Consider the following 20,518-nt stretch of genomic DNA (forward strand, 5'->3'; position numbering starts at 1 on the left):
CATATAATTTTAATTTTCATATAAACGTCATCAGATGCAAACATAAACTGTTGTTTCTTAATTAACAGTATAAACCAAAAGATCACTTTCTAGGATTTGCCAGGTGCTTTAATTAATCAAAATTTAACCTCTTTAAACTTCAAGGAATATAAGATCAAAATTCACCAACTAATTAGAGTCATATATACTTGTATTTGTGAAAATAGGTTCTCCATCTAAGCTCACATTATCACATATGTGCCTCTCGGACAAGCAGAAATAAAAAAAATGTTTTCATGAGGAAACTGATATACTTCAAATCAGCATGCTAATTTGGAAAAGACAACATCTAATTAAGAAATATACATACATGCATGCAAGAACAACAGTAATATGGAAAATACATACCTGTGATAAGGGATGTGATGCGCATATAACATACATACTATTGAATGATATGACGGAAAGAGTCCAAGTTGCTGGCTAGGGTTACTTATAAAGGGAAAGTGAGAAAGGAAGAAACTATATATATATATATATATATCAAATATCAGAAAGTGAAAAATGAAAGGATAAAAAGAAAGAGATGGTGATGGGTGACAGATAGAGAGTAAGCACGCATAACTTCAAGCATGAAACCTTATATCATTCAAGAAAGTACTATGTGTGCTCACTCTCTTCTGTCACCTCCCTTACCCTTAATATTAATATAATTTTCATAAAATTAATGAAATCTGATGTGTATATCACTGCTTCTAATTACTAAGCTAATAGTAATTAATACCCTTGCTTGTGAAATGGGTTGGAATGAGGGTTAGGGAGAGAGAAACAAACAAGGCCATTTTCTCTCTCTACAAGTTCACTTTCTATATATGGAACAAATGACAAACTTGAATTGCCCTTGTGTGATGAAGAGCTGAAGGGGGAAGCAGGGTATATATAGAGCCAGAGAGAGAAAAATGCTTGCATCACGTATGCACGGAATAAATTTGAGCTTATTTTCCATTGCTCACTGATTTATAATATTCTAATTATTATAACGAAAAAGGAAAAAAGAGAAATTAGAAGAAAAGTGTAAAAATTAACTTTATGATCTTCTAGATATGCATATGCAACAACCCCAACCACAAGTTCATTTATTCTTTGCTGCTATACCAACGATCTTTTATAAGTCCTAACTAGCTTACACATAAAGGCATCTTGACATTCTAAATCTATTTACCCCTAATTCATGTTTCTTAAGTCTCTTTTTTTTTTTGACAGATGTTTCCTAAGTCTCTTCAAGGATTGATTGTATATGACTTTTGTAACAAAAGAATTAACAATTACTCCATTTGTCATTTTTATTTATCTACTTCTGGAAGAAAACTTTCATTTGTATTTGTTTTTCTATGGAAAGTTTAAGATAATACTGTATTAATTATAAAACCTTTTAATTATATCGTTTTCTTTGTTCAATTCTTAAAAAATTTATAAACTTATCATAAATATGAGAACTAAGGGGGCATTTGGTATAAGAATTTTTTTATATAGTTTCTTAAAAATCTTAAGTTGGAAATGATAATTTTTCATGTTTGGTTTGATTTTTAAAAAATAAAATTTTCATAAAACAATTTTTTTGGAAAATTTTTTGACCAAGTTTGTCAGGAAAATATTTTGATGAGAGAGTGAGAATCTAAGTCTCAGAATTTAAAAAATAATTTTAATTATGATAAAAAATAATATTATTCTAATTAAATTATTTAATGAGGTAAATAATTAAAGATTGTGGTAAATATATATTATTATATTTTTATATTCTCAAGAAACTTATATAACAATATTTATGATTTTTAAGACTGATATTTTGGGACACCAAAAACTTGTACCCAACTTTCTCTGATAGTAATTTGTGGATAGTATAATATGCTATGGTCAAATAATTAGCTAATTACTATCTGATTAGTATTTAATCAACAAAAAATCTGATTAGCCCTTGAAAAAGTGCCTGTGAGTGTTTCCCATTGATGTGATTTTTAGCTAGGACATTGATTTCTTTTTGAATTTTTAGTCATTATACACGTGATTAAGGGCATATTTGTAAGCTTTTCCATATACAATTATATATATCGGAAAAGAAAATAATAACTTCAAAAAAATTAAAATTAACTTATGCATAAATTTATTCGTAGTATTTTTTTTTCATATTAATTTCTTCAAGAGCTAATTTTTAACTTAGCATTAACTAATTTTAAATTTTCTTCTAATGTTATTTTCTCTGAAAAAAATTATTTCCTAAAAGCTGCTAGAACATGTATCATTTCTAGTTTCAATCAACGACGCTGTATGATTAAGCATATATTCAAAAATGAATATAAATCCACTTTTTGAAAAACGATGAGTTATATCTAACGATTCTTAATCAAGAAAGACAGAAAGTCAATAAGAAAGGTTCTTGTTCTGAATGATCATGTCAAAAACCAATTAAGTGCAACATTATTGTTGTCCATCTTAAAGGAATATTCATGGTTGTTATTAGGAACAATATGCTGCAGATCAACACATGAAAGTATAATGCCAGGTTCCCCTTCCTTTAATTAATTAAAAGAAGGAAGGGAGAAAAAAAAAGTGGAATTTCTGTTCATCACGAGCTTAACTAGCCAATTAGTGCTCGACAAATTTCTTAAACACAAAGATCTAATGCGGCGCTAAAGCAGTTTAAAGTATATTTGCTTTATGCTTTATATTAGTTAAATCATTAATATTGATGCAAAGTATAAATCATTGACGTCAATGTTCGAACCTATCACTGCTCGCTAAGTGCATGATTTGAGTTTGAGCCTAGCTTATGCCTTTAATGCATTCCCCCCAATTGTTAGATTATTAATATTAACATTTAATTGATGGTACTTTTACACATGCTTAAGGCATTAAAATTAGTTATATCATATTAAACGTGAGTAATGCCATGGTATCTTAATAAATATTTTATTCTTAGAATTATTTTATTTTAAAATAAATGTACTTTATCTTTTCAAAAGTCAAATTCACAAAATATTTGATATGTTTAAATGGTAATATTATCTCAATTCGTTAAGAGGATTAATTATATCATATACAATTTTTCTTTTGCTAGCTACATATATATATAGTTAAACAATATTGATTTTAATTAACTTTGAGTTGTTCATGTGCTTGAATGAATCAACATATATACAATCTAGGCCATATCCCATAACATATATAATGTATCTATTATGTTCAATGTATGGAAAGTGGTGGTCCTATCTCTGACGATCTACCTGGAATGATGGATGAATAGTGTTGGTGATGGGTCAATCCGAACTCTTTGAATTCGGTCTACACAGACAATAGTGAGATCAATACTTTTAAAGATACTTTATACTCAAGTTAACAAAAAACCTCACGCGTTGGCTAATAATAATAAATGTGCTTACATGTAATACTCGTATAATGGACTGAATTTCTATTGAGCTAATGGTCTAGCTAGGGAAAGAAGTTATATGTTGTTCTTAAAGTAATAAGGTGACTTTAATTCAAGGGATAGCTAGATGACCATGGTCAACATGTCCTTCAAAGGAGAGGACTTTGGATCCGAATTAGACCTTCATTAGGGCTTAGACCTAATCCATAACAGTAACCTCGTGATTGGAGGAAGTTAAGTCAATCATTTTTCGGTAAATATATATAATATGTATCATGAGTTCTAATAGTATCCTAAGATGATAGGGTGTTTCACGCCTGGCCGGCATGATGTACAAATTTTGAGGTCATTGCCATATATATGGAACCCCAATAAACCATATCTTATAGAAACTATATAGCTAGATATATATATCGTACCACTTCACTTCTAAATGATGATACGAGGTGGGATACCACAAAGGGCATGAAAGAAAACTTTCCTCAATAGGGAAGTGCCATATGAAAATAAGGTTTAATTTACTTGATCACTTGCCCTTTTTGCTGGACAGGGAGGATCATACCGTTACTTACGTGGGTTGTTGATTCCGAGTGCTTGATATATATGAAGAGACATGAAAAGACAGGGCGAGAGAAATTAAACAAATATTTTTGTGGATATAGTATATATAAAATAAACAATGGCCACTTTGCATATCATATATATCATCAACAGCACCAATTACGATAAGCATCTTCCTTCTACCACGGGCAAATTAAAGTCCTCTCAATATATTACTTTTTGGGTAAGGGGTGGTGTAGTAAGCTAAAGAAAATAAAGAGCTCAATCTTTTTGGACTAGAGAGAGCACGTTGATCCTTACGTGCGTGCCCCGGCCAGTTCCACTTTCGGCAAACCTAAACGGTGCATTCATATTGCTAAAAACCAACAAGTAAATTAAATGATTATTTTTTTTCTCCAATGCATGGAAGTTTTTGAGATTTATTTACACAAATTAACAACTTGGCAATTGACACGTACATGTATAATTTTGAAATTCTTTCTCTCGTGTTTTCTTCTTGGTATGTATGAATACCTCCAGAATCACCTAATCTAACAAATGAAATAATCTCAAAAAATATAATAGTCAAACTAAAATGGTGGTTCAAGAAGTAACGAGTTTTGTTTTTAATAAAAATAAATTTTTACATTCGAATCTTGTAATTAGATCTATTGACCTAATTCTCGGATTAATCCAAGTTTAAGACTTACATGTGAATCAACTATTACAAGATTATTTAAGCTTCATCAATGATTTTGAGATTTATTCTTAACTATATAATTATGTTAAGTACTCAAAAGACACACATATATATTATCTAACTCTAGTAAGATTGTTTCATGTAAAAGAGACATGTGTGATTTTATACCAAAAAAAATATCAAGAGATATTATAAGATTGGCTTTATGATTTATGATTAAATGAAAGGAGATATTGTGAATTCGAATTATCTCTTATTAATAAATTAATAATTTAGTAAAAGAAAAAAGAAAAGTAGGCAAAGTTTAAAATAATTTTTGAATATAAAAAAAATTATATATGAATAAAAGAGTTGTGGTCAAATTCATTCACATAATTAATTAATTGAGGCATACAAGAACATATTGCGTGGTTGGGGTTGGTTTGCAATGGTATGGCAAAGCCAAGTGGGTCATGAATTGATTCCATGGACTTGAAATGATAAATCCTACTTAACACTAACACTTGTCCTTTGGAATTTGTTATCAATTAAGTGTGTTGGAAACTGGCCAACAAAACCAGCCAGTCAAAGACAGCAGCAAGCAGCACCAAATTAAACAACCCTTGATGATCTCTCTCATTCATTCTATCTAGCCCTTGTGAGAAACGAATGGACCAATTCTTCTTATATTTTCAGTAATTAATATTATTATTAATTATTTGTGATTGGTTATTATTAATTTGGCGTCAGAAAGAGTGGTGTGTGGTGGGGGTAGAAAGTGTAGCCAACTCATGCATGAGTTGGATTTGGAGCCATGTGCTAGAATCACACGTCTTTTAATTTGTGCACGCCAATATTGGCTCACTGTGGCGGTGTTGCTGTGTTGTTGCAGTGATCCCCACCAATGCACTATCTCTGGAGAGTGCATGCCCCCCACCCCACCCTGCACTATCACAGCACAGTGTGCATGCTAGGGGAGCTGGATCATGTGTATTTTGGACTTTCTTTTCAAATATTTTATGTACCCTAAGGCAAATGTTAAGTCTCTTAAAGAGTATTATTGGTTAAAAAAATTTAAAGTAAAAATATTTTTATTAGAAAGCAAAAAATTATATTGTTTATAATATTTTTTAAGTTTTTTTCCCATGATTTATATAATAAATAATTTTTTCTTTTAATTTCTTAATTAATGTCCTAAAGATCCTTGTTAGTTATATATATGCATAATATAATCATCTTTCCCTTATTTTAATTTTATGAAAAGAAAACTCACTTTATTCCTTTTGGTTTTTTAATTGAAGGGTAACAGAATGGCTGTGACTTTGTAAGATTAAAGGAAACTAATTGATACTGGTTCATATAATTGGAATGAGACACACAATAGGTTCTTTCGCATTATGGTGAATTTAGTGATATAATTGAGCATAAAATAAGCTACTCCTAGCATATATCTCTCTATGCGTGATTCGTCCAGCACACACATTTTTTTAGGGTTCTATTATTTGAATATAAAAATTAATATCAAATGTGACATTCTATTTCATTGTAGAGTTAACTCATATGTTTACATAATGATATAAAGATTCATTGTATTCATATGTGAGAGAATAATTTATTTAATGAAAAAATTTGTGTTTAAATCTCTTTGTGTATAAATTTTTTTTAGATCAACAAAAGACATATATTACTCGTAAGATTAATCTTTGACTTAGTGGGTTAAAAAATACTTTGATCTTTGATTCAAGACGGGAAAAATTAATCTATTCATGATTATTTTTGTAATTTCCTATAATTTTCAATAAATATTTTCCTATTCTAATTCACACTATATATTATTCATATAGAGGAGTGCTATATAACTATATACTGCAATATATATAAAAAAACATATATGTTGGAATTTATTAAAAAATATAAAATTATAAGTGAGTTTTATTGAAATCTACACAATATGTGTTATTTTGCTAATAGCAAAATATTGTTAACATTTCATTTTATTCATATATATGTTGGAAGTGTAGCAACTTGCATGTACAGATCGAGGTCTTCCAAGTTCACGAATGGAATCATCTTTTCTGTTAGCATTTAGCCACACATGCATGATAGTTGGCGTTGGCTAGATTTGATATGCTTTTGTAAAGCATGCCTCCCGAGGAGGAGGGATTCTCTTGTGAATTGTGATTATCACCCAATGAGGCATAGAGATTAATTAAGACCCTACTTGTGTGCTCTGCACAAAACAGATCGAGTTTGGAAGATAGTAAAATTTGATTTCCAAGACATGTTTAACGGATCGAGTTTTATGAAAAAATAAAATAAAATCTACTTTCAATCAATGAAGTAGAACTTAAATATTTTAAAAAAAAATCTAGTTTTTATTGTGTTTTTTATTATAAAAAAAGTTAGAGTAACTTAATTGATTTTATTTTTTTAGTCTTGCATTTTAATGCATGTGCTATTTTACCCCTCTTAATATTAATTAACAGTAACATACTTTCTTAAAAAAAAAAACAGTAGCATACTAGTAGCATTTAGTCAACTTAACTTTTTAATTATTAGTAAAACTAGATTTTGACCTGTGAATAATATAATACTGAGTCCTTAATTTAAAAATAGTCAAAATACTCTCATAACCAATGAAAAATTATGCTACTTATTTTCATATCTATTTTTTTTAATAAAAAATCTTCATTTACTTTTCATGACGCCCATGTATAAACATAATGTGTGAAAAAAAAGTTTTGCATAATTTATTTGAATTTTTTCATGTTAAAAATAATATATTATTACAAATTATTAATAAATAAATATAAAATCACATGAACACAATACATTTGTGCATGACACATGTATCTATGAATAAAGTGGCACAAACGTTATACTAATAACAAAAAGATACTAAAACATTCTCATATTGATCCATTACATTAGCTACTTAGGTAGCAGACTACCCTTTCAAACTTATAAAAAAAACCATCTCCACTTGTTTGCTTCCGCACCTTCTAAAGTATAAAGTTGAAAATTTAAATAGTCTTTACTCACTTTCATTACTCCTCTCAAGACATCATTGAATTGCCTACTTATGATTTTTTTAAATCTACAATAACTAAATTGCACTATCCTATACTTTAGGTTGTGAGCAAGGATATGTAAAAATATTGCTACTGCTTTAGCTGTTGCAACATTTCTTGTTCTTACTAATCCACCATTTTCTTGTAAAATTCTACAAAGGTTAAAAAATGCATTTTTACTAAGCCTCAGTTGTTCAATGCAATCTTTCTCTGTCCCTCTATAAAGACGATTAAGGAAGTTGCAACGTTCTAGTTCCCAATTACGGGTTGATTCCTTAACAAAATAATTATTATGATACCATGTCACTACACCAATGACCATATGAACAACACAAGCAACAACTAATAAGATTATCTTCTTATACTCTTCTCTTTTACGTTTTCTTGAAGTAATTGCAGTGTCAACTATGCTAGGATCCATTTCTTCTCAATCCAAACTGCATGATAATGATATAAGATAATATGTGCATATACTATTTTGAGATTTAAAACAAATATCTAGGTAAAAGATGTAAAACAATGATACTAGTGCAATTTAAAGTATAGACAGAGATGATCAACTAGAAAAAAAAACTAATAAAGTTCCATTGTTGAACTTCATGTAAAACTAACATTCTCTATGTAAAAATTTAATTTTTCTCAATATTATCAACTGTTAAATTAATATTTGCTTGAGTGTTTGGCAACAACGTCAAAATTAAAGCAACTAATTAGTTTGTTGTATCTTTTAGGAATTTTGACGGGTAAATATGAATATAGTAGATACAAATCCAAACTCATACTTCACCTATTTATATATTTGTATTTTCTTTAACCCTTATTTCTTTATAGGATATGGGTATTTATTAAATTTTATTTTTTGGGCAATATAAATGATTATATACTCCAAACAAGTATTTGTAAATAAACATCCTTGGAAATTTACTTATTGTGCTTGATAGGAAGAATAAAAAGGTGACAAAATAGGATGAATAAAAATAGAGAAGAGAAAAATAATATAGAGCTTTATTTATTTATTTATAGATGTCTTATTTAATTCAAATATAATTGATTCTTGCCGGTAAAAACAATATCTAAAATTGAAAAAAAGAAAAAATATTAACGCTGACTGCTGCAAGCAACAAACGTGAACAACATTATTGTTGACCTCAATCAATACATAGAGAGGACTTTGGTCTCCATTCAGTTGAATTTCACAAAGGAAATAACCCATAGCCACAACTAATGTTAATTAATCTAATTAAATATGCTGATTAATATATATATATATACACACACACACACACACACCATTCTGTGCCAAGAAAACAAGGATAAGGGAATGCCACAGAATATAAAAACAGTTATAATATTTGATTATTTATGTATGTTCGGAGAAAGGTAGAGTTAGTTTAGTTGCTTTTAATCCTTGGATGGTATGTTTGTCTGGCTCTTGCTACATGCATAAGTCATGGACTCCACTTCCTAAGTTACAATGGTATATAACTATTAACATAATTGATTATTGATTTAAGAGAAATAATGGTTTGGAAGTTTGTTCACTATTGGTCAAAATGTGGGACACACATTTTCTATATACACATTTTCACAGCAAGAAGAACATTCTGATCCCAGTGAATAACATTATCAAGAGAGTTTGGGATCCATTTGTCACTCCATATATTGACAAACTGTTGGAATATGGCAGAGGGAAAAAGGCTGAAGCATAAAAGGGTAACAAGCTATGTTGTAAAAACAGAACAGATGATATATCAGACTGAAGAAAACAACTTTCAGACTGATGCTATCAGATTATGACACTACCAGACTGAAGCGGAAATAGCTATCAAACTGAGCAACGATCTGATCATACTATGCAATTAAACTAAGAGGAAACATAAAAGTAGTGAAGTATAAACCATAAAACATAAACATATATGAAGAAGAAGAGAGGAACAAAACTGCTTTAATGTATTTTAAGTTTATAATTCAATTTTGCACACTATGAACTGATACAATAAGTTGTTTAAATAGGAAAGCTATGAAGCTCTTCATTGGGCAAAACATACAACAAATTATGACAAAGCTAGACATCATTAGCCTACAACTACAAGTTACTTTCTCTGAGCACAAGCAAGCTTTAAACATAGTTGCAAGCAACCACAAAATCTGCAGAGATATCTTAATTATAATAATAAGAGAAAAATCATCATTTGCTCGATCAAGTATATATATTTAATTTCTTGATACTTATTAGCCATATAGTTATTAATTATTAATTTTTTGTTAGCAGTAACAAGAGATAGGTTGAGCATAACCTCATTCAGCATTTTATCAATTACATTACATTGTAGTTGTTACTTATCCTTGTACTATTTAGAATTTGAAACATGGTTTTTTCATTTTTAGATGGACTCAAACAGTGAAAGAAAGTGGGATGAAAGCACTGTATTGAAGGAAGAGGTAGATACCTTTTGCACAAGCAAGAGAGAAAGAACAAAAGAATACTCATTTAACCACAGAGTAAGCTCCTAGCTCTTTCATATGCTTTTTGCCTTGTTCTTTTGCACATTAAGGTTCTAAAACTAACATACATAAACCCTTCTCAGAGATCAGCAGAGTAAAAAAGAAGTAAAGTAAATGGAAGATGGAGGTACTGGCTAAAGCAGTGGGTAGATACACAACTTTCAAAGAGTAAAGAGCTTGAAGATTTAGACTCAGTTTTTAGCTCACATTCTAGAGCTGGGGAGGAATATGGAGGAAGGAAACTTAAGCTGAGAAGTAATATTCAGAGACAAGAAGATTTTTTTCCTCATAGGAGGCAGTGTTCAGTGGGAGAGGACCACTCATTTTTAAGCTCTCCTGCAACTTTAGCATACATGGCTGCAACAGAATCAACAAAAGCAAAAGCAAGATCAACAAGCTCCCCAAAAATAAGGACTGGGGGGAATGTGGACATGAACTCTGATAACTATTCACCATGCAAGAAAAGCTATCCATTGCATCTTCTATTAACAGTGAAGTGCTTAGTAATGGTAGGATGGGCAAGCTCAGTGTTAACCAACAGCAAAGATCACCAAGCTTTAAGGGACTTTCAATGCCTATAAAATCAAGCCAAACAACTATCAAGGATCTCAATATTAATTCAGATTGCTCACTCCTTAATTGGGATCGACAAGCTTCCTTCAAATGAATCTATGAATGTTGATGTTACTCTTTCTTGCAGGAACCCATTAACAAGCATAACTTTTGGCAAACTTGGGTTATAATAGAAATGTGCATGAATCTGTTATATCCCACTCAGTACACATAAGCAAATAAAAATAAACCCAAACAAACCTTTGTTAGTCTTTAATTTCTAGTTATAGGAAAGAGGAGTTTTTAAAGAATGGAGGAAAATTTGTAGCAGCTTCGAACAACTCATTCATATTCTCAAGCAATCATGCAGTTCAAGAAATTCAAACAAATTTGTTTCTCTATTTCTCTTTGATGCATATTCACAAACATATGGTGCTCACAACCTATCTCAACTCCAAACCCATCCAATTCCACACCACCAACATATCAAAATCATTGAAACAAAATAAATGAAATAGAAAACGAAACATAAATCAATAAAATCAAGCGACCCTTGTAGCTACAAAAATGAAATCAAAATCAAACAAACATAAACTTGAGAAAAGAAAAAAACAGAGATGAGCGAGCGAGAAAGAAACCTATCTGTGAGAGGAAGAAAATATTGTGATGAATAGAAAAAAACCTTACTTGTCGATAGAGGTGGTAGCTGGTGACACCAAGGTGTGCTGAGAGGGAGAGAGAGAGAGCTAGTGTGCTGAGAGGGAGAGTGAGAGCTAGTGTGCGTGAGAGTGTCCATGAGGAATTTTAATTCCTTTATTTTTGGTGAGAATTTGAAATTCTGTCAAATTAGTATATTAAAATACTCTACAAAAATGATAACATTTTAATTACTTTTAAAATATCATATCCAAACAGATTACATTATAGGAAGGCATTTTAATATCCATGTTGAAATACTTTACCTGGTTTAATTTCCCCATCTAAACACATAGTAAATGTAGAATTCCAGTAGTTTTTATTTTTTTCAAAGGGATTCCAACAATTTGAATGATCTTGACTAATATATATCCACCTGAATGATTGAATACATTATATATAACATCCCAATACATTTAACACTCAAATTACAAAACAAACTAATTAAGGGTCAAGGAATCACTTTATTTTTTGGAATTATTTATTGGTCAATCCTATAACAAAAAATCTGAGACTTGTGGATCATTGTGAAATGGGTAGTGATGGGGACAACGGAGAGGAAAGTTGTTGAACATTGAAGAGCCAATCGAGTGTAACAAAATGAACATTTAAACACAAGTTATTGTCCAAACTCATAAATCACATCACACAAACAAAGAAAAGTGCAAGCAAATAAAATTGAAACAAATCATGAAGAAAATTTAAGGAAAATGAATAAGTGGATATGGTGAGAAATGAGAGAAGACTAACCCATTTGTGCCCTCACCAATTTGCTCCAACTTCTCAAAGCAATTGATGCTTCTTGAACCTCATGAAGGTGACTTGTTCATGTTGAGTTGTTCTAGGACTGTCATATCCATTATTCCTCTTCACAAACCCTAGAGGCTCTTCTTTTGCCCCCAAAAAAACACTGAAGCTGAAGAGAATCAATAAAGGGTCTTTTGGAACGAGTAAGGGAGAAAGGGATGGAATTAGTATAAACATGCATGTACAATTACAATGTTTTGGAAACTACAGAGACTGATAACAAAGAGACTACAATTCAATACTAGAAAATAAACTTTTAACATCGGTTATTAAGGACTTTCAACATCGTTATTAGCCGATGTTGAAATTACTGACGTTAAAAGGCTCAATGTTTACATCGATTTTCCAAAATTGATGTTAAGTGTACAAAACCGATGTTGTATCATAAAAAATAACAAAAAAAATAAATATGAAAATCGATGTTAAGTAAATTTAACAACATCGATTTTGTAGAAAACCACATCGGTTTTTTATGAAAATCGATGTTGCTTTTTGTAATTTTTTTATTATCCCGTCTGTTTTTGCAATTACCCCAATTAACCTGTAAATTGTAAAGCAAAACCAAACCAAATAGTTTTTTATCAAGCAGCTTAAATTTTGTCCACAATATATAATTGAATATTTACAATGAATTATAAGAAAAATGAAATTTAATACATAAAATCATTTGTAACCTAATCTAAATTAGCATAATAACTAGTCTACAATTCTACAATTACTTAAACTTCTAGTGTTTGATTTTTAACTGTGAAATAATATCTTGTCCACTGAATGTGAATTGCCTTCATTCTCTCTGGTTTCAATGGTCTTTGATCAGTAAAATACTACATGATATAATAAAACATAAGTTAATAAATGAGTATAAATAATAACAATCATAAGAAATTGAATTAGTTTTGAAGTAAACAATTACCGTTTCCTAGTTATCCTTGCAACCTCCTAGGACTATTGTTGACATCCAATGCATTACGTAGTACTCGCACTCAGTGTTTCCTTTTTGCTTATTACACTAAATTCAATAAGATATTTAAATATTCAAAGTTAACCGAAGCGTAATAAAATTTAATTTTTAAGACATGAAACATTATTTAAATGATTTAATTTAACTACAATCCATCTAGCAACAACCTTGGATTTACTTCCTTAACTGTCGTTGAATCCCTCATCGAATCCCTTCAAAGCACTGATTAAAAGAAACATGTATCTGTATTATATAATAAAAATATTGATGTCAAATTCTAATCATAAAGTAAATGTCTTTCAAAATACAACTAACGTGTTAATCATTCCTTTCAAGTAGTTGTCAAGCCTAGGCCTATTGTGCAAGGAAAAAAATTAGATGGCAACATTGTCGTTAGGTAAAATGACAATCATTTGCCAATGTGCACTGCATTGAAGAACATTAAGTTATTATAAAGTATACATGATTTAAATTGATTTGTTCAATTTAACTTACCCATTCAAGTAGGCTTCTAGGTACACATCTCTTTGTGAATTCTACTCTATTTCTTAATATAATCTTCTGATTCAAATTACGATTGCCCAAATCTTTGTATAGACTGTGGCTCAAGGAATTCATACGCATCGACATTCTCCACTCGCATAGTTGTCAGTCATATGCCTATTGTTGTTAAAATACAGTAAATTATGCATGAATATAAAACAATTAGTTAGGTAATATACAATATTGTAAAATGACTTACAAAATCTACAATTGTATAACAAAGATGCTCATACATTGACCACCATGAGCTATTTTAGAAAGATCTTCATGCTTTATGTACAATGGGAAGTTATCATTATACACCCCAAACATGGTAGCATCCCACGACACCTGCAACAGCTTGAGGAAAAGCTGCGAGATGGTCAATGTCATCAGGTAGAGGGGATCGACGTTAAGATCCGACATATCTACAGGTTTCGTCAGTCCCTTAGCTACCTGTTTATCCTACCTATTTCGTTTGAAAAAGGCTTTACAAGATATGTTGGTCAAGCAAGGAAGGTGCTAAGTGTCTGCCCCAATAACTGAATCTCTTGATTGAGTATAGGAACGCGAGCATCAACATCTCTAACTTCCTCAAGACCAACCTTCACTTGATCATTTCCCAAAGGAACGCTGTGGAAAGTCATGGAACCCTCATAAACTCTTCCAAGAGCAACCAGTCGGGGAGGACTGTCATCAACATACAACCCACATTTATTTGAGTCACCCATTTCTGGGTCCTGCCCCGAGGGATCGACGCAAATTTCCTTTGTGCTGACATGAGTAGCAGAAAGACCAACCTCGACCTCAAGAAGTAGTGTAAGTCTCTGTGATTGCATTTGCGACTACATGTGGCTAAAGGACATCATTAATTGTTGAGTCACTTGTTGTGTGATCGACTCCTCCAATTGGTTTCTGATCTTTTGTGTTAGCTGCTCTAGGTCTTCAGCAGCCATGGACGAAGAGGTGCGGGAGCCCCTTGAAGTCGGTCCAAAGTAGTTTTTGATTGTGACATCGGCTCTAGCAACACGGACATGACCATGGTGCTCTGGTCGCCCAATGGCAGCAGTCAGTACATCTTGACGTCCATGGGCGAGAAAGCTTACCTGTGAGGCTTGCTCTTCCAAGGAATCCTGTAGTCAACAGACAAAACAAAATTGGTTTAGTCATCCAACAATTATTATAAAAAATGACCATTGATAAATGAAAGTGACTTATAATCTTGTCTGTAATTTCCTTTGCTGCCTTAGACGTTATTTGACCAGTTTTTTTCGTGCGTGTCATCTTCCACTTCACTTATCGTCTAATGAGAGATGGAGGATCAACGACTGTGTCAGTGCTCCCGGGTTGGGATGCTTCCTCCAATCGTTTCTTTTGCTTCTCCTCCATCAACTTTTTTTTCCAGAAAATCATAACCCCCGCGAGACAACATGTGAGGGGTAGTGTTTTGTTTTTGAATGGCCTGCGCCTTCTTTCGAACATCCTGTGATAATAACACATAACAGTAACTTAATACAATTGACAACAATACGTAAATATGAAGTTTGAAAAACAATGAAAATCAATTAACCTCCCATGAAGGGTCTCTAGGGCACTGACAAAATTGAGTCCACTTCTCTTTGCTTATTCCATACTTCTTACAGACTTTGTCATCCTTACCCTCCTTGCCATGCGCCTGGGCCCATTTGGAGGTCAAATCTGACTTAAACAGCCCCAATTGCTCTCCTACAGTCTGAAGTATTTTTTTCTTTGTCCTCAAATCGGATGATTCAGGAATATCAAATTTAGTCTGCAATACAATAAATACATTTTGTAGTTAGTCAATTACAAATTAGGATTTTTAGTACAACATATTACAACAACATTCAACATTTAATTGAAATACCTGAATATCCTCCTAGATCATATCCTTTTGAGCGACAGGAACTTGTTTCCAATTATCATATGTAACATCCACCTTATTGCAAGCAATAATCCCCAAATATGTTCTTAATTTCTTTCTATGGGGACCATCGACTTTCCCAATGACAAAATCAACATGAACCATTGGTCTCTCCGCCCTAGCTAGTCTAGTAGCCAATGATCTGAGTTGTGTTTCTTTTCTTATCTTCTTGGACGTAGTCGATGAAGAAGGTGTTGTTGACTCAGAAGGAGGAAGAGGGTAACTGGGTGGGTAGTGTAGCTATGTGCCTGTTAGAAAACAACATTAATTAAACAACATATGAAAACTATATTAAGTCGTGTAACTAAAATTAACAAAGCATGTAAATATAAAATAAATTACATTATACGATGTATGTTAATTAATTCTCCTTCATCATGGTCATTACGATTTGTGAGGACATCATTAATTTCTTCTTCTCTGTTGACGTTACTCAACATTTGTGTGGAGAAAGGAATGAGACAAGTATCAAGGGTTAAACCATCATCTTTAATATTAACACCAATTGTTTTTTCGTGTAGAACCACTGACCATCTTTCATCACAAGGATCTTGAACATAAAATACTTGTTTAGCTTGTTCTGCCATGATGAAAGGCTTATTCTTATAAGCAAAGTTCTTCATATCTACCAAAGTAAATCCGAAATCATCGGTTCGCACACCGATATTGCTATCTACCCACTTACACTTGAAAACACAAACACTGAATTTTACATAATTAACCTCCCAGATTTCTTTAATGACTCCAAAGTAAGGCATGGACGCTACACACGGTTTGTCATCATGTACAGTAGTAAAGTGTTGAGATTCAACCTTTAGACTTACACCATTATTTTGCATTGTACTCTTGTCATCTTGTGATTTCGTGTAGAATGAATACTTGTTGATATCGTATCATTGCCAAGTTATAGCATTTCTTTTAGGCCCATCTACTAACTTCCTTAACATTTTAGATGCATTATGGTCACCAACGATTATATCTTTAAACTAATTTAAAAAAGTCTTGTTATGCTTTTTCAAGACCCTATTCTCGGTCATTTTTGGGTTACTTTCCTTGACTAAAGCTTTATGACGAACTATGTACGACAAAACTTTATTACTGTTATTCAGTATATACAAATGAGATTTTTGCATTCTTCTAGACTTGGAGTGATAGCATGTTATCCTTTTGAACCCTTACCTCACACTCTCTCGTCATGCTGAGACTCTAAAACTCCAACAGGTTTTTCCTTTTCCATGTACTCGGAACAAAACTCAATAGCTTCTTCTGAAATGTACCTTTCAACAATAGATGCTTCAGGATGATGTAGATTCTTTGTATACCCTTTTAAGATCTTCATGTATCGCTCAATTGGGTACATCCACCACAAATAAATAGGACCACAACATTTAATTTTCCTCACCAGATGAACAATTAAGTGAACCATGATGTCGAAAAATGAAGGAGGAAAATACATCTCCAACTGGCACAAGATAATAATATCCTCGTTTTCCAACTCATCTAACTTGACATGATCAATGACTTTGCTACATAGGCATTGAAGAAAAAACACATGTGAGTTATGACATGCCTGACTTTCTTAGGCAAAATATCTTGTATCGCCACCTCTAACAGTTATTGCATCAAGATGTAACAATCATGACACTTTAAGCCTACTAACTTGAGATCCTTCAACTGCACAAGACTCTTAATATTTGAAGAGTATCACTGCGGTACTTTGACACGACATAAACACAGACAAAAACTTATCTTTTCCTTTCTGGACAAAGTATGACAAGCTGGAGGTAAGTATCTTTTGTTACCAGCAAACCTTGGATGTAACTAGTCTCGTATACTCATCTCAACTAGATCTTGGCGAGTATTCAAACCATCATTTAACTTGCCTTAAATTTTAAGAAGCATGCCGATGACACTATCACAAACATTTTTCTCAACATGCACAACATCAATACAATGTCTGACATCTAGATCAGACCAGTATGGAAGATCAAACAATATCTACCTCTTCTTCCATATGGAAGTTTTACTTTTTTTTTCTTTCTTTTGGGTCTTTCCAAATACAGTATCGATGTCGTCAACCCGCTCAAGAACCTGTTCACTAGTTAACAGTATCCGTGCACTATCATGCTCTTGACTTCCACTAAAAGCTTTTTTCAATCACCGGTAAGGGTGATAAGCTTCTAGAAAACGTTGATGTCAAATGCATACTATTTTTCTTCCATGTTTCAGTTGTACGTAGCTTGTGTCTTCTTAACAAATAGGGCATGCGCGATGGCCCTTAACACAATATCCACCCAAATTTTTGTATGCTGGAAAGTCATTAATGGTACAAAATAACATTACACACAACTTGAATGTCTCATTTCAATACCCATCAAACACAATAACCCCCTTGTCCTACAACTTTGTCAAGTCTTCAATCAAGGGACTGAGATAAACATCAATGTCATTTCTTGGTTGTCCTGGGTTTGATATCATCATAGACAACATCATGCATTTTCGCTCCATGCACAATCAAAGAGGCAAGTTGTAAATTACTAGCAAAACAGACCACGCACTATGTTGAGTGCTTAAATTGCCATAAGGATGCATTCCATCCTTAGAAAGTCCAATCCTAAGATTTCTTGTCTCTTTTCCGAATTCTAGATACAGACTATTAATCTTCTTCCACTGAGAGGAATCAGCCGGATGGCGGAGCATTCCATCGCAATTTCTCTCATCTGCATGCCATGTAAGGTCTTTTGCGTCATTTGCATTAGCAAACATACGCTTGAACCTTGAAATGATTGGAAGATACCATAACACCTTCGCTAGGGGGCCTTTCTTGGTGTTTTCATCACTGCTCACTCATTATCATCCTTCACTTTGTACCGTGATACCCCATACCTGGGGCAGTTGTGCATTTCTTCAAACTCATTTCTGTACAATATGCAATTATTAGGGCATGCATGAATCTTCTGGTACTCCATACCCATCGTACAAAGTATTTTCTTTGCTTGATAGTAACTTTTTGGCAACACATTTTCCTCTAGAATCATATCCTGCACCACCTGAAGAAGTGAAGTGAAGCTTTTGTCACTCCAACTATATTTGACCTTGACATTAACCCGACTTAACACTACTGACAACAACATCAAAGACTTCTTGCACCCCGGATACAAAAGCTTCTTCGAATCACTTTGCAATGTATCATACGAAGGGGCATGTGCTGGCTGAAAAGATTCTTGTCAAAGATCACAAATCATTTCCTCTAATTGATCTCCCATTTGTACATCAACCGGTTCAGATTGGGACTCCCTCTGCATGTCTATCAATTCACCATGTCGTATAATTCTTCTTAATCCCATCACACAGTAGATGTTCTCGTATGTCATCGAGTAGTTGTCGTTTCCTGTTCAAACAATTTATACAAGGACAAAAATATTTTTCATCCTCATCTGGTCGACTTCTTTCTGAGGCAAATTCCAAGAACTGTTCTACACCTTCCTCATACGAATGACTCATGCGACTTGTGTTGATCCAACTTTGATTCATCTAATTATTAACTCTGTGATATTCACAAAGTTTTTCGGTGCATGAAAATTTCACTTTTTCATTAAAGGTGTGACCTTATCCTATTCAGGAAGACATATTTTTATAGTAAACTCATACGTCAAGGTTAAGTCTCTTTTCTTAAATTTGGTGAAATTTCGGTAGCATTTCACATTGGTCTCCAAGTACATGACATGAAAGCGGTGAGATTAATTCCACGGCAATCAAGTATACACTTAGAGAACAAAGAGAAATGCATTGTACCTGTGATGATGATCAGTATAATGTCCAACAATGAATGTCATGATCCCGATGCAAACAACAAAATGAAAAAGTGCCTACAAATTACATTGATGATTAGACATCTTTAACTAACAACTCTTAAGCAACAACTTCGTGACCACTGACCAGCAACCAATAAAATTTTATCCCACTAAATAATGTCAGCTACAAGATTAAAAAAAAATACACCCACTTCTAAAAGAAAAAAAAGGAAAATTTGAAATAATTTTTTTGTATGTTAAAATTAACTTATGCATAAGCTAATATGTAGAAATTCTCTCTTATTAACTCTTCTAAAAATTGATTTTAACTTATGTATAAGCTAATTATGGGAGAAACATTTTTCATTTTTCTCAAGTGGAACCTTAGGTGAGCAACACTTGTCTTCTCCATCTTATCTTTTTTTAATGTTTAATTTTAATTGATTTTTCCATTTCTAATTTTTTTTAACATAAATAAAAAGAAAATGAATAGCTAAACCCCAAATCCATATTATCCATATGGACTGAACTCAACATATCATAAATATAGAAAAGGAAAAAAAAATCATAATCAAAATTAAAATCAAACCTATACTATAGCAAAACTAGGACAAATCAAATCTAGTGGATGTGACACCCTCTACCATGACATACATATAAATAAGAAAAACCTATAAAAATGTAGAATTAACTAAAATGATTTTATTCAATTAACATAAAGGAGCTCATGTGAGTAAAATGGTCACATTCACTTTAATATTACCAAATAAAACTTATTAAAAACATATCTGACTCAGAACAAGATCGTCAAAGTTTACAAAAGAAATTTGTTAAATCAGTGAGGTAAAATAAAATAAAATAACATCATGCAATTAAAATAAAAACTCATTCTCAATGTCATATCCTATCAAAGCATTGTGTCTTAATGTCCTCTAGCACGAGGTTTTTTAAAGTCATCCACCTAGTCATCTGCTCCCACGAACACAAGGTTCGAGATCATCATAGGATCCAAACACAAATAAGTGAGTTATCATATTTTTTTTAAA

General features: G+C 32.2%; 1 non-coding gene and 1 pseudogene across 1 annotated transcript; one reads left to right on the forward strand and one right to left on the reverse strand.

Moving 5' to 3' along the window:
* Window positions 1–568: 568 nt before the first annotated feature.
* On the reverse strand, window positions 569–674 carry MIR156Y (microRNA MIR156y). The gene has a single exon (NR_126709.1). It is a non-coding gene; the product is annotated as a microRNA MIR156y (primary transcript).
* An 8,699-nt stretch (window positions 675–9,373) lies between these two features.
* Window positions 9,374–10,865, forward strand: LOC102667307 (uncharacterized; annotated as a pseudogene).
* The last annotated feature ends 9,653 nt before the right edge of the window (window positions 10,866–20,518 follow it).

This window comes from Glycine max, chromosome 17, assembly GCF_000004515.6.
Source record: "Glycine max cultivar Williams 82 chromosome 17, Glycine_max_v4.0, whole genome shotgun sequence".
Lineage (NCBI taxonomy): Eukaryota > Viridiplantae > Streptophyta > Magnoliopsida > Fabales > Fabaceae > Glycine > Glycine max.